At 46.0% G+C, this 13,035-nt stretch overlaps 1 protein-coding gene across 1 annotated transcript in view; it reads right to left on the minus strand.

The window, feature by feature from the left end:
* Positions 1 to 3,182: 3,182 nt before the first annotated feature.
* The window catches only part of plekhg2 (pleckstrin homology domain containing, family G (with RhoGef domain) member 2), a 92,386-nt gene continuing 82,533 nt past the window's right edge, over positions 3,183 to 13,035 (minus strand). The window contains exons 23-26 of the mRNA XM_082501621.1: positions 10,529 to 10,734; positions 9,712 to 9,759; positions 8,182 to 8,310; positions 3,183 to 5,754 (exon numbers count right to left, since the gene is read on the minus strand). The gene's annotated coding sequence lies outside the window, so the exon portion shown is untranslated. The remainder of the gene's footprint in view (positions 5,755 to 8,181; positions 8,311 to 9,711; positions 9,760 to 10,528; positions 10,735 to 13,035) is intronic.

Genomic DNA, 13,035 nt, shown 5'->3' on the forward strand with positions numbered 1-13,035 from the left:
TCGGGCAACAAACTAGAATAGTTTACGTTGAGGCCGCGGGACAGAGAGCGTTAATGTTTAAATGTTTCCCAGCTGGAATGTTAGAGATAAACAGCAGCACTGAGTCCGCTCAGAGGTTCCATAAATGTAGTTATTGTAGTTCCTGCAGTGTCTGGTTATTACACCAGGATTTTCTGCACTATTACTCTGTGTGTGGTATTTCACTATAATGTTTGAGCATCTTTATACAACCCAAGTACAAAATAGTTAGCTGTTGTGTAAAATGGAAATAAAAGCAGTGCAGTGACTTCAAGTCTCAAACTGTATTTCATTCACAGTAGAACACAGAAACATATCAAACTGTGAACATAAACCATGGTGATAAAAATAGGAGCTCCTTGTGAACATGATGCAGCGACACGTCTGTAAAAGTAGGACAGGTCCATGTTTGCTCTCTAACACCAGTCTGATGCCAGCTGCTCAGCAGTTCTGGCTCTGCTTCGTCCTCTTGTTGCTTTCGTGATGCTCCAGATGTTGTTAGCTGGTCAGAGGTCTGGACTGCAGGCTCCTCTGCTCCGAAGCCGTGAGGCTGGAATAGAAGCAGTCTGCGGTTCAGCATCGTCCTGCTCAAACACAAAGGCCTTCCTGAGAAACATCAGCATGGAGCAGATGTTGCTCTTAAACCTGTTTATACCTTTCAGCACTGATGGAGCCTTTCCAGATGTGCCGGCTCTGAAAGTGTTCCACAGTTAACACAGTTTGTGTAGATTGGCGATTTTTCTGCTCATGAGTTGCAATATGATGCTTCCAGCTGTTTCTTCTTAACTGTCAGGTTCAGTCTGTCCAAGTGACACAGCATGTCGACCAAAAAGGCCAGATCCATAATCCACTTGAGGTCTGAGAGCTCGGGATAGTCCTTCTCTTCCATAAACAGTTTCACGGCATCCAAAAGCTCAAAGAAGCGAGAGAGTACCCGGCCTTTTGACAGCCACCTCACAGCGGCAGGTCACCTGGAAGCCCTTGGTCCAGCTCAGCGATGAGATTCTTGAATTGCCTGTGGTTAAGCGCATGTGTGCGGATATAGTTGACGATTTCCATCACAGGCTTCGTGACGTTATCTAAATTCAATGATTTAGACACGAGTTGCTCCATGTGGATGATGCAGTGGAAATTCCAAAAGTCAGGAATAGTTCGGTCAGCTTTGCACAGCCCCACAAGCCCGTTCACAGATCCCATCATGGCTGGTGCTCCATCCGTGGCGGTGCAGTTAATTTCGTTATGGGCAGATTTGCTTTTTCAAATGCAGCCATCATGGTTTCTTTCACATCTATGCCACGGGTTCTGTCTTTTAATGGCACAATATCCAGGAGCTCTTCTTTGATCACACAATCGTTTGACACAGACCCTAAAATATTGCCAACTGAGGCTTGTCTTCTATATCACAACTCTCATCCAATGCGACACTAAAATACTCACATGCTTGAAGGTCAGAGTGCAACTGTGATTTAATAGCCGTGTTAATGTCCGATATTCTGTGTTCAACAGTGTGGCGGGACAGTTGGACGTCTGATACCACGCGTTTTAATTTGTTGTTTTCAGGAGACAAGATTTCAACAAGGTCACTGAGGCATTTTTTAACGAACTCCCCTTCATTGTGTGGCTTTTTAGCCCGTGCAATGTTCCAAGCCAGCTGATAGGATGCGAGCGTTATGGTCTCTAACCCCACCTCCGAAGTGGCCCGAGCGAGCCCCAGGCTCCAGGCCCCGATAAGCGGCCGCCAAGGAGTGAGCCGGTGTGTACCTGGACGCCCACCCCCAGACACAAAGAACCACCAACGCACCGATGTCTGAGGGAGTCCGCCACTGGCAGGGGAAGTGGTGGTAGGGGGAGATAGGCCTCCAAACCTTGGAGGGCCTGAGATGTCCCCAGAGAGGTGGCGTCTGATACCCAACCTGACATATAGACACAGACATACAGGCACAGACACAAACATCCATTCCCACCCTCATGCTCTCATATGCACTTACTCCACACTCAACCAACGTGGAGACAGACATAAAGAGACGCTGTACACACGATCACACTCCCCAAGCGTACTCTACAAACCGGGTCTAGGTGCCCCCTGGGGGGGGAAACTGCACCCAGACCCAGGTGTTACCCTTTTCCCTGCGGTGGGGAGAGGCAGACCGCCCCGACTCCACAGCAGCAGGGAGGCCCCACACTCCAGACCGCAGTCGGACGGCCAACTCCTCCTCCCAGCACCCCCGCTCCAACAGGCAACAGAGAACGGGGGGTGTGAAGACTGCAAACCTCCCTCCACCCGCTCATATGTAGCGTTGATTCATGTGTGTTCATGTGTGTTGGACAGCATTTTTAGCCCCCCAGACACCCACCATACCCTCACCTCGGTGTCACACTCTGAAACGATGTCTAACACTTTGATTAGCTCTTTAAAGGAGTTTAGAGGAGCCAGCTGAGTTTGGCTGCAAAAGGACGCTCACCCACCGGAACCTGAACACGAGTAGAAGGTATCCACGAAAACAGACTTGAAAACAGGCCGTATCTTCTCTCAAACATTTAGTTTGTTAGCATCTGGTTTAAATAAGACTCTGAAGATAAAAACAAACCCGACGGTCTGTCAGTCTCAGGGGGTAGATGGTTTCCAGCTGTTCATACTAAAGTGCCTAAACTCCCAAATAGTGGAGTCGATCCAGTTAATGTACAATGGGATTATACTGACATCTGTCAGTGCGCCCCAGGGCGGCTGTGGCTACAACGTAGCTACCATCACCAGTGTGTGAATGGGTGGATGACTGGATGTGTGAAGCGCTTTGGGGTCCTAGTAAAGCGCTATACAAATACAGGCCATTTACCATTAATGGGAAGTGAACGGTTCTTCTAGACTAGCTCACAGCAGGCTCCCAAAAGTTCTCCAATTAGGAGAGAGTGGGCCATTAGAGTCAATGCTGATTGAGGATGAACTGAGGGGCTTCGTAGATATGATGCCAAGCTACACTAGAACACTCCAAGCTCTAAAAATATGACGCTGGGACTTTCTCATTTGAAGCTCACTTACCTGGAAATAATTCATTTTTACCATCTAACTTTACATGAACGTTTATCTAACCAAGCTGTACAAAAAGACAGAAGGGGGTCATTTTATTCTGAAGGTGCAAGAAATAAGAGTGAACAGCGTGTATCAGTTTACATTCAAAATGAAGTTTATTGTACTGAACTAAATACAGGAGCATCAGATCAAAGCAGGGAGAGAATGAGCTTATTAGACAAGTGGAAAAAGCTTTATATGTTTCTGAGGTTTACATCAGAGCTGTATAGGAGCATATTTTGGCCACAGTAGGCGTAAGCAGTGCTGTCCTTGCAGCTGTCCATTGCCTTATAATGTCTGATGCATGAATAATGTGGCAGTGGCTTTCGACCGATCCTCAGGAAGTCCCACGTCCTCAGAAACCGTCGCACATTTCTGTGATGGTGTCTATGGTTGTGAAATATGTAGGCAGTAGGGGTGCAACGATATTCGTATCGATATTGAACCGTTCGATACAGTGCTTTCGGTTCGGTACGCATATGTATCGAACAATACAAAATTTGTAATTTATTTTATCAACTTTCCTTCTGACGATGCTGTCTGTGTTGAGCGCTCAGTGAATCTGCGTTCGACTACTCCGCCTAGGGTCGACAGTGCAGCCTAGGCGGAGTAGTCGAACACAGATTCACTGAGCGCTCAACACAGACAGCATCGTCAGAAGGAAGAGCGCAGGGCAAGCTAGCGAGACAGAAGTTAAGCTCTCCTTACAACATGGACCTCCCCCACCCTCATTCAGATCTGGCGTTTGGAATTATTTTGGTTTTCATGTGACGTATGACCCTGAAGGTAAGCGAGTCATGGACTAATTACAATTACATGGGTGTGAACTAGTGTGTTAGCGCAGTTAGCTCGTTAACGTGTTGGCCGTCTAGCCCCATGCACGGGGCGATCGGCGGTAGCTCGTTAACGGAGATTTGCCGTGTTGTGGCGTTAAGGTCATTTCAATGAGATTAACCTGAAAGCACTAGTGGGAACACAACGAATATGACTGCACATTTACGCCGACATCATCCTAGTGCAAAGACAAAAACAACAAGCATGCTACTAACTTTAGCCGAGTCATTTAGACAGCTGTTAGCACAGGATTCTCCTTATGCTGCTGAGAATATAGCCCAGAAGAAGCGGATAGTATAGCTTTTATTTTGGAAAGAGACATTTCTCTGTAATAAACTCTCTTTTCCAAAGATGAGTGATTCCTCAATCAGATACAGGGCTCGCAATATCGCTAGCCCGACGTCCCGGAGCTAGCGATTTTTTTCCAGTCGGGCTACCAAAATCTATCTCTGCCCTGCCCGTCGGGCTATTGTAGGAAAAATATATGTCAATGCTTTTGCATTCTTTCAGAAATGTAGCTGGGTAATTATGTTATTGGCATTGGTGAGCCACTGTCAATATGTGACATATTGAAGTCGCGTTTGAATTTACGCTTGTTTTTTTGCTTTCACTTTGCAATCGCGCGAACTGTGTATAGAGAGCGACAGCACTGATCTGTGAGTGATGATAATTTGTGCACCAATTCCTCTGACATCGTCTTATTAATCGTTAGCTTACTATGCAAACATGACAAGTGAAATCTCCTGCAGCTTAAACATGTGAGAGGTTGATCGCAGAGAATCGCTGAGCTTATGTGAGTGAGTGTAAAAGCAGCAGGATATATATTTGACTACGATGACCTGGATGACTGAGAACCTTCACAGACAGATATATATTTTAGTTCTGCTGAGCCAAATAAGACAGGTCAGGGTGAAGAAGTGACAGCCAAAGAAAAGCTTACCACAAAACGGAGAAGTTATGACAAATCAGACTATGAGGCAAAAAGAAAGTGCAGCTTTATGGTTTCATGGACAAAAGAATTTCTGTGGCTGCAATATGACGAGCTAAATAACCAGGGCTGCACATAAGTGGTCCGCAGGTGCGCATTCGCTGTCAAAATAAAAAACACGCACAAGGGTTAGGGTTAAATTTAAAAACTGTACTTTTGAGTTAAAATATATATTTATAATTTTAATAAATGACAAATTAAAAAGGCATGAACATTTTTTTGTATCGAAAAAATATCGAACCGTGACACCAAAGTATCGAACCGAACCGTGAATTTTGTGTATCGTTGCACCCCTAGTAGGCAGGTCTGTTTCCTGCCATCCTTGGTGTTCTTCCATCAGTTTACCAAGGCCAATAAACACACTGACCCAACACCCCCTTTTCACCCACTGTCCAACTGCTTGGTAGAAGCCTTATTAATATAATAATACTCATTATTAGCAGATACAAATACACAGATATTTAAAGCACATTAAAGTGACCAGTGTGCTCTCAGCAATTGACTGCAGCTTAGTTGGGACCTGACTGTGTCTTCTTTATGACGTCATCAGTGAGACGTTTATGTTAGCTGATATGAGACTACAAGCAAGCTTTTTCCACCCAGAACTCTGCGTTAGCCTCTAGCTGCACCTCAAATACCACCGAGCTGCATCATGCATTCTGCACTTTATTTGTGTGCAGGTGGTTTAATAGAAAGTTAACGAAAAGAAAGTCATGCCATGTAGTCTCTTCTGAAAGTCCTAACAGTAGTCACTGTTAGATTTCTCAACAGTCCACAGAAGATTTTCAAGAAAGGTCGTTGCATTTTCCTCCTTCATGACCTCACAACGACGACACTTTGACGCTGTCTGCGGAGAAGAAACAGAAATACGTGTTATTGTCTGGAAGAAGATTGGAACACAACCAAGACTTGAAGGGCAGTTGGAGCATTCAAGGTTTTCACCAGAAAACAAAAATTGTTGGGAGGGTAACGTAATCTACCAGCAATGCTCCTCACTGTGGGCTTTAATCCTGTAATGGTTACATTATCATTACAATTCTCACTTCTAAGTACCAAATGTGAACTTGTGCTTAAATAAACGAGCAGTTCCTCCTCTGGAGGAACTGCTCGAAGGAGTCAGTGAGGTGCCTTAAAAATCCCAGACACTGACTTTAAAATTGCATAATCCAATACAGGTGCAGGGGGGCTGAAGCCTATCCCAGCTACCACAGGGCATGAGGCTGGGTACATCCCAGACTGGTCACCAGTCTGTCGCAACCCTACCAGCGGCATGGGTTTGGACTGTGGGAGGAAGCCGGAGGGAACCACGCAGACACACAGAGAACAGAAAAGTCAGAGGGTGGAGTCAAACTCACGACCTCGTTGCTGTTAGGAAACAGCGCTAACAACTGCCAACGTGTTGGCGTACATGTCATCGTCATCAAATTAAAATAAATCTTCCCGGTCCATCACATAAATGTTTCAGAGGAAAGACAAACTTCTTGTTGTTAAGCGTTTAAGTTTTTATTAGTTGTTGTTTTTATTCGTACAGTGACTGAAAAACAACAGAGCGCTTTACATCAAGGCAAATATGTTATAATCCAAGTAGAAAGAAAATGAACACACAACTAAAAGAGAAACAACGTAACTGAAAATGACAGACATGCTAAAAACGTGATAAATATTAAAATAATAAGTCAAATAAAAATAAATATTTGGAGGAAATTGGACTCCATCAGGTTTCTGTGTGGAGTTTGCATGTTCTCTTCGTGTCTGTGTGGGTTCTATGTGTGGGTTCTATGTGCGAGTTCTATGCGTGGGTTCTGTGTCCGGGTTCTATGTGTGGGTTCTATGTGTGGGTTCTGTGTGTGGGTTCTATGTGTGGGTTCTGTGTGTGGGTTCTATGCGTGGGTTCTATGTGCGAGTTCTATGCGTGGGTTCTATGTGTGAGTTCTATGTGTGGGTTCTGTGTGTGGGTTCTATGTGTGAGTTCTATGCGTGGGTTCTGTGTCCGGGTTCTATGCGTGGGTTCTATGTGTGGGTTCTATGTGTGAGTTCTATGCGTGGGTTCTATGCGTGAGTTCTATGTGTGGGTTCTATGTGTGAGTTCTATGCGTGGGTTCTATGTGTGGGTTCTATGCGTGGGTTCTACGCGTGGGTTCTATGCGTGGGTTCTATGTGTGGGTTCTATGTGTGAGTTCTATGTGTGAGTTCTCATCAGGTCCTTTTTTTTGGGAAAGAGCAGCAGCTGTGGCATATCAGCTGATCCAGGCTGTTCCCAATCTTTCTTTGAAAGCAGGGGCAGAAGGTCATCTGTGGGAATATGTTCCAGGTTTGTGATTCTCAGTTTTGCTCTCACAGAATCACACGTGCAGGAAACCCAGTCACAGCAGCTAAACCCTCCTAAAGTCCAGACAAGCTCTGAGCTCGCCGTGACATTCATGAGTGACGTGAGAAGGTCAAAAGCACACGCAAAGAAAATATCTCATCTGTTCCACTGAGCTTCATAAAGTTTTCCGTTTCCAAATAGGAGCTCATTTTAACAAATGGCTTTAATCATAGTTGGTCTACTTAATAAACGACCACAGTATTACTTCATCAGTCCTTCCTTCAGTGGTTACTGTGCTTTACACAGGAAACAACTCTGTATGGCCACAACCTGAGCAGCTCCTGATCTTATAACAGTCATCTCATTAATTAGATATTTCCCTGAGATATTTCCAAGCCAACTGTGAGAGCTCATCACTCTGGGGTATCCTGGCTCTCCTCTGGGCCTGTCGTGTTGGGGTCATGGATTCTCCAGTGCAGCAGATGTTGATTGTAACACCAACCTGTCTAATTGTTTTTAGTCTTTCCAGACCACAACTTTGTCGCGCCTCTCTTTGTTGCACTATGGGACTCCACCACAGCCTCCTTATCATAGGCCACTGACACACAGCTCAGATAGAAAGGAGTACTGGCTCTCTCTCTCCCTCCTAAATGACCCCAGAGGTACTTAAACGTGGCTCTGACCTGGAGTTGGCACTTCACTCTTGTCCAGCTAACAACTGCGGTCTCAGACTTGGACGTGCTACTTCTCGTCTCATACGTAATGCAAACCTCCACAATCGGAGCTGGAGGTCATTGTTCGATGAAGCCATCAGACCACCAAAGCCAACACCCTACATCTCAAGTCTTTCCATGAAATTTCCTTCAAAGTCAGCAGGATGATCAGGGCCTCAGTTTTGAATGCACAGTTTAAAAGAACTCTTACATTAGAAGTAATGTGAATTCCTCTTTTAGCTGTTTCTCATACCTGGTTTATCCTGGACGCCAGTCTACTCAGCAATCTATTCAATTTCTTCCACTTGGGCTCGAGCTCCCACTCATGCGTGAGGACAATAATTTCAGAAGCAAAACATTGCATCGTGGTCCTGGGACAAATCTGCTGGAGGGAGAGAAAGGAGAGAGAGCAAAGGAATGATGCCATGAAGGAAAAAATCACAGCAGTCACAGTCATGCGCAGCTTCAGAAAGCAGCTTTGCATGATTGGCGGTTCAAAATAATCCTTCTTTATCGGACACGTGGCCGCGGTGAACCCCCTCAGTTCATTCTCTGTCTAAAACATGCTGTTTTAGCTCCTCCCTCTTAAAGACCACTGTCCTCTGATTGGCTGCTCCTGACAAAAAGAGGGTTTAAACATCAAGTGGGTGGAGCTTCTGTGCACGAGATGACCATATTAGGGATAAACAGCAGCCTGTAGCCCGAGCTATACTGAACGCACACTGAGCTCATTTATCTGTCAGGGGTGGCTGGAGCTCAGGTGGCAGAGCAGACCAGCCGCTAACGAGAAGGTCGGTGGTTCGATCCCATGCAGCCTGCATGCCAAATATCCTCGGGCAAGATACGAACCCCATGTTGCTCTGAGTGTGAATGTGTATGAGTGTTAGATACTCAGTCAGTGCCTGTGTGAATGGGTGAATGAATTAGTTGTATATAAGAACCAGTCCATTTACCATTCATGTGGCAGGAAATGTCATACAACTGAGATGATGGGAAAATACCAAAGACTGAGGAGACCTGTTATTGTGTCGGACCCTGTGGGTCTCTGCAGCTTTCATCATCTGAAGAATTCCCAAAACGAGTTGGGCGACAAGCTCGAAGAAACCAAACGTGTCCATTTTATGTTGAAAAAGCTTTAAAAATGAAAATGTAATTTTGTCACGGTCGTAAAAATGACATCAATATTATATTTTAACTTTTATTTCCTTTTTTAATGATACGAGGATAAAAACGTCCACAAGCCGCGGTGCACAGCGCTGAGGGTGACTGCGTGCACGTGGAGGCCACAGGAAGCCGCTGCAGCAGAGCCACCAACACGGAGCTGCTGCAGACATGACATTTGCTCTGCCTCATGTAGAAAACGTTCTCCTCACCCTGAAGGACTGGACACTGATATTTATGCCAGAGTCTTGAAGGAACCCTGCAGTGTTCCCGACACAGCCAATGTCCCTGTTAATGAAGCTATTCTGTAACTTGACCCCTGACCCCGGCGTCACAGCTGTGCTTGTCTGCTTCCTGAAGCTGCGTTCACTCTCACTCACTGCATCCATCTGTTGCACTGTTACACATGAAATGTTTAAACAGCGGCTCCAGCAGAACATTAAGATCACTGAACACGGAGCACAAAGACCACGGTCAGTGCTTGACCTTTAACCTGAATGTGCACAAGCTGAAGCGATTAGTCAGCGGAGGATCTTTGCCTCTGTGTGTTGTAGTTATTAGTCTGTCAGGCATTTTTAGCTGCGGGCTGAAACGTGAGTCAGTGCTTTGTGCAGGCACATACCTCGTAGTCTTCCATGGTGGGTGTGTACAGGCTGCAGTTCAGCGACAACTGAAGGGAAAGAGAAAGTTAGCTGCACATGTGCGTAACCACCGAGAAGCGGAACATTTTCCAGGTACAAGAGCTCACTGTGTGCACGATGAAACCCTCTGAGACCAGAAGCCCCCGAAGCCAAGAGCTCTTCAAGTGCGCTTGCAGGCTCAGCTTTCAGCTGCATGCTTAGTGCTAATTAGCAAACAACACTACGGAGCTACAACCACATCCACCCAGCTCGCAGCGCAAATACTTTTAGAGCGGACTCATTTTTCCCGGGAGGGTTTTTTTTCCAGGGAAAAAAACTCCTGTGGATTAATTTTGAATGAGTCACACCTGAAAACGATCTGCATGTCTGGGACTCAGAGACGATGCTCATTCTGCCGAAGCAGCTTTCCACGACTCTCAGTGAAAACAACCCTTCCTCCCCTCAGCTCGTCCTCTGTGTGACAAACTTGTTCTTTCTACGCAGAAGTCACTCTGCAGCTTAGGTGTGCGTTAGGTGTGTGCTGTACTTATTTTACATGACTCATCCTCCTCAACAATAAACGCATGCTTACATATCTTCAAGATAAGGCACCGAAGATACTGTTGCAGTTCACAGTTCACACACCTGAGTTCTGTGAAGTGCAGCAGTATGGATTGTAAAGCTGAGCAGGGTGAGGTACGAATCTCAAAGCCTAAAGCTGCTTTTGACCTTCGAGCATTAAAAAGCGTTCACGTTGCGTGATGTTGCGTGATGAAGTGCGTGTGTTTCTAAGTGAGCCATAAAGGCTTGCAGTCATACCTTTTTGGAGATGTTGGAGACTTTCTCCTTCAGGCTCTCGACCTGCACATAGAGGTCCCTGCTGCATGGTCTTTGGGTGATGGCGATGATGTTGACAGAACACAGAAACACAAACACACTCACGAGAGCTGGCCTCTCCCTCTGCATGGCACAGGCGGCAAAACCATCATCTGCGTCACATTATCCTCTGCTGTCTGCTGCCCCGGCTATCCAAGGAAAAGAGAAATTAATTAAAAGAGGAATGAACATCCAGAAGGACAAGTGTGGTGGAGTTTTGGCAGGTGATGGTTCACTTCGGGGGGAAAAGGTGCGTTATCCGGAGCTGCTGGTCTACACGTGGTTGGAGAGCATGGACTCCCTCTCTTCTGTCCCTTCTCATCCTCCAGTTTTCACTTTCTCACTCCTCCCCCTCTTCCTCCTCCTCTGGATTATTTGCATTTTACTTTCAAGATCCCACCTCTTTTCTCCAGCTGTTTCCTTTGCTCCCAGCGATCCCGAGTGCAGTGTTTCTTCCTCTAAACCCTGCAGGGAACAAAATCTACTCAACACACATCCTGGAGCTTCTCTGTGTTTGCCAACAGTCTGACTGACTAATCATCAAAACCTGCGAGGGCCGCAATTACCTGAGATAAAACATTTTCACTGAAAGTAAAGAGATGGAACCAGTGCCAAAGAACATGTTATATGGAAACAACAATGGAGCGAACGCAGTGAAAGTCATGGCAGGACTTGTGAGGGCGTCAGAGTTTGGTACTGGGACTTGAGCGGTTGGTCGTACTTTGGACCAAGACATGCTTACATCACGAGCTAGAAGTGAGATTATCAGTGTTATGACAACTTCAACACTGACTTCAAATCAAAGCAGCACAGTGCTGAAAGTTAATGAGGTAAATACATGTAAAGGCATTGTGAAATTTATCAAATATTTCCAAACTCTGCTGCAGGCAGCACACGTGGTAATATCAGCAGAAGATCAGCAGCCTTCTCACAGCGTGAAGGAAAAGGTTCAAACGTGCGATACTGTGAACTTAATCTGTGTGTGATTAGGAGCTCCGACCCCCTGATATCAGTGAGCAACAGTTTGATTTTTGTTTGATTTGGATCAGAGCTGGTATGCACATCGAGGAGGCAGTGCGGCGCTGCTGCCAAAAAACTAATGGTAAATGGCCTGTATTTATATAGCGCTTTACTAGTCCCTAAGGACCCCAAAGCGCTTTACATATCCAGTCATCCACCCATTCACGCACACATTCACACACTGGTGATGGCAAGCTACATTGTAGCCACAGCCGCCCTGGGGCGCACTGACTACAAAACTACATAAAGCACACAAACTTAACAGTAATGGGAGCAGTTTCCGCAACCAGGCTAATGATAAAAACAACAATGATCTCTCAGAGACGGGCGATGAAAGCTTCTGTGAGCTTGTGCAGACTCTCAAACCCATATCTGCTAACAAGAGTCAACTTAAAGCACACAGTTTTCTCGACTAAGCCCTGGCACATGTCTCGGTGAGGAATTTCTCAGGTCAGTATTGGGAGGAAAGGCTCTGGGAAGTAAAAGCAACATAATTTATGGTGAAAGTTGTGTCTCCTTCAACATAAATGATGATACCTAATAACGTGCCGTTGAACAGCCTGGAACAAGAGCTCCAATTTCTTGGATGCGGAGGATCTGCGTGTAAAGCAGCTGGAATGGCACAACGTTCCTCGTCTCTCCCAGAAGTCTAGTGCTGCTTTTTGCAGATGTTTGCTGTTTGTCATTTAAAGGCTTCATGTTTTAAACTGACACATTTGTGAATCACTGGTTTCGGTTTTGTTCTTAGGGGCTAAGGGACAGTGTCAGCTGAGGGAACATCTGCAAAATCAGCCTGAGACCAGACAGATGTTCCTCGCTCTTCCACCAGTATCTCATACCCCCCCTCATAACATCTGTACAGTTACAACTCACCTGTGTAAGTTTATATTAGTAGGGGTGTGGCCTCTGACTGCCAGATGGATGGTGATACAGGCAGCTCTGCCGGCTGCGGTCTGTTACGCTTCGCCTCAGCTAAATGAGTCCCTGAAGGCTTCAAAATGCTGCTTAGAAGCTGATGAGTAATAAAGACATGTTCCAGGAAACACAGCAATGCCGTGGAGCACATATAGCACATGGACAATGTCCAGCTATATGTAGCGTGTGCTCTGGCTGTCACGGTCCTGGGACGTTGACCCAGTGTTTTTTGTTTGTAGTGTCTGTGCTCCTGCTGTCGTTTCTCTGGTGAAGGTTTAGTTCTTGTTCTCCTTCTTTGTTTCCGTGATCGTTCCTCTGCTCACGCTCGTCTCTGAACACCTCGAGTTCACTCGGCTCACCTCATCAGTAAACACTAGTGTCCCAACGCCACAGGCCGCCATCACACTGCCTCCGCCGTGTCTTACAGATGATGTGTGTGCTTTGGGTCATGAGTTGTTCTGCGCCTGCTCCATTCTTATTCTCGCCATCATTCTGGTAGAGCTTGATTTTGGTCT

The sequence above is a fragment of the Aulonocara stuartgranti genome (assembly GCF_965226115.1).
Source record: "Aulonocara stuartgranti genome assembly, chromosome: 14".
Lineage (NCBI taxonomy): Eukaryota > Metazoa > Chordata > Actinopteri > Cichliformes > Cichlidae > Aulonocara > Aulonocara stuartgranti.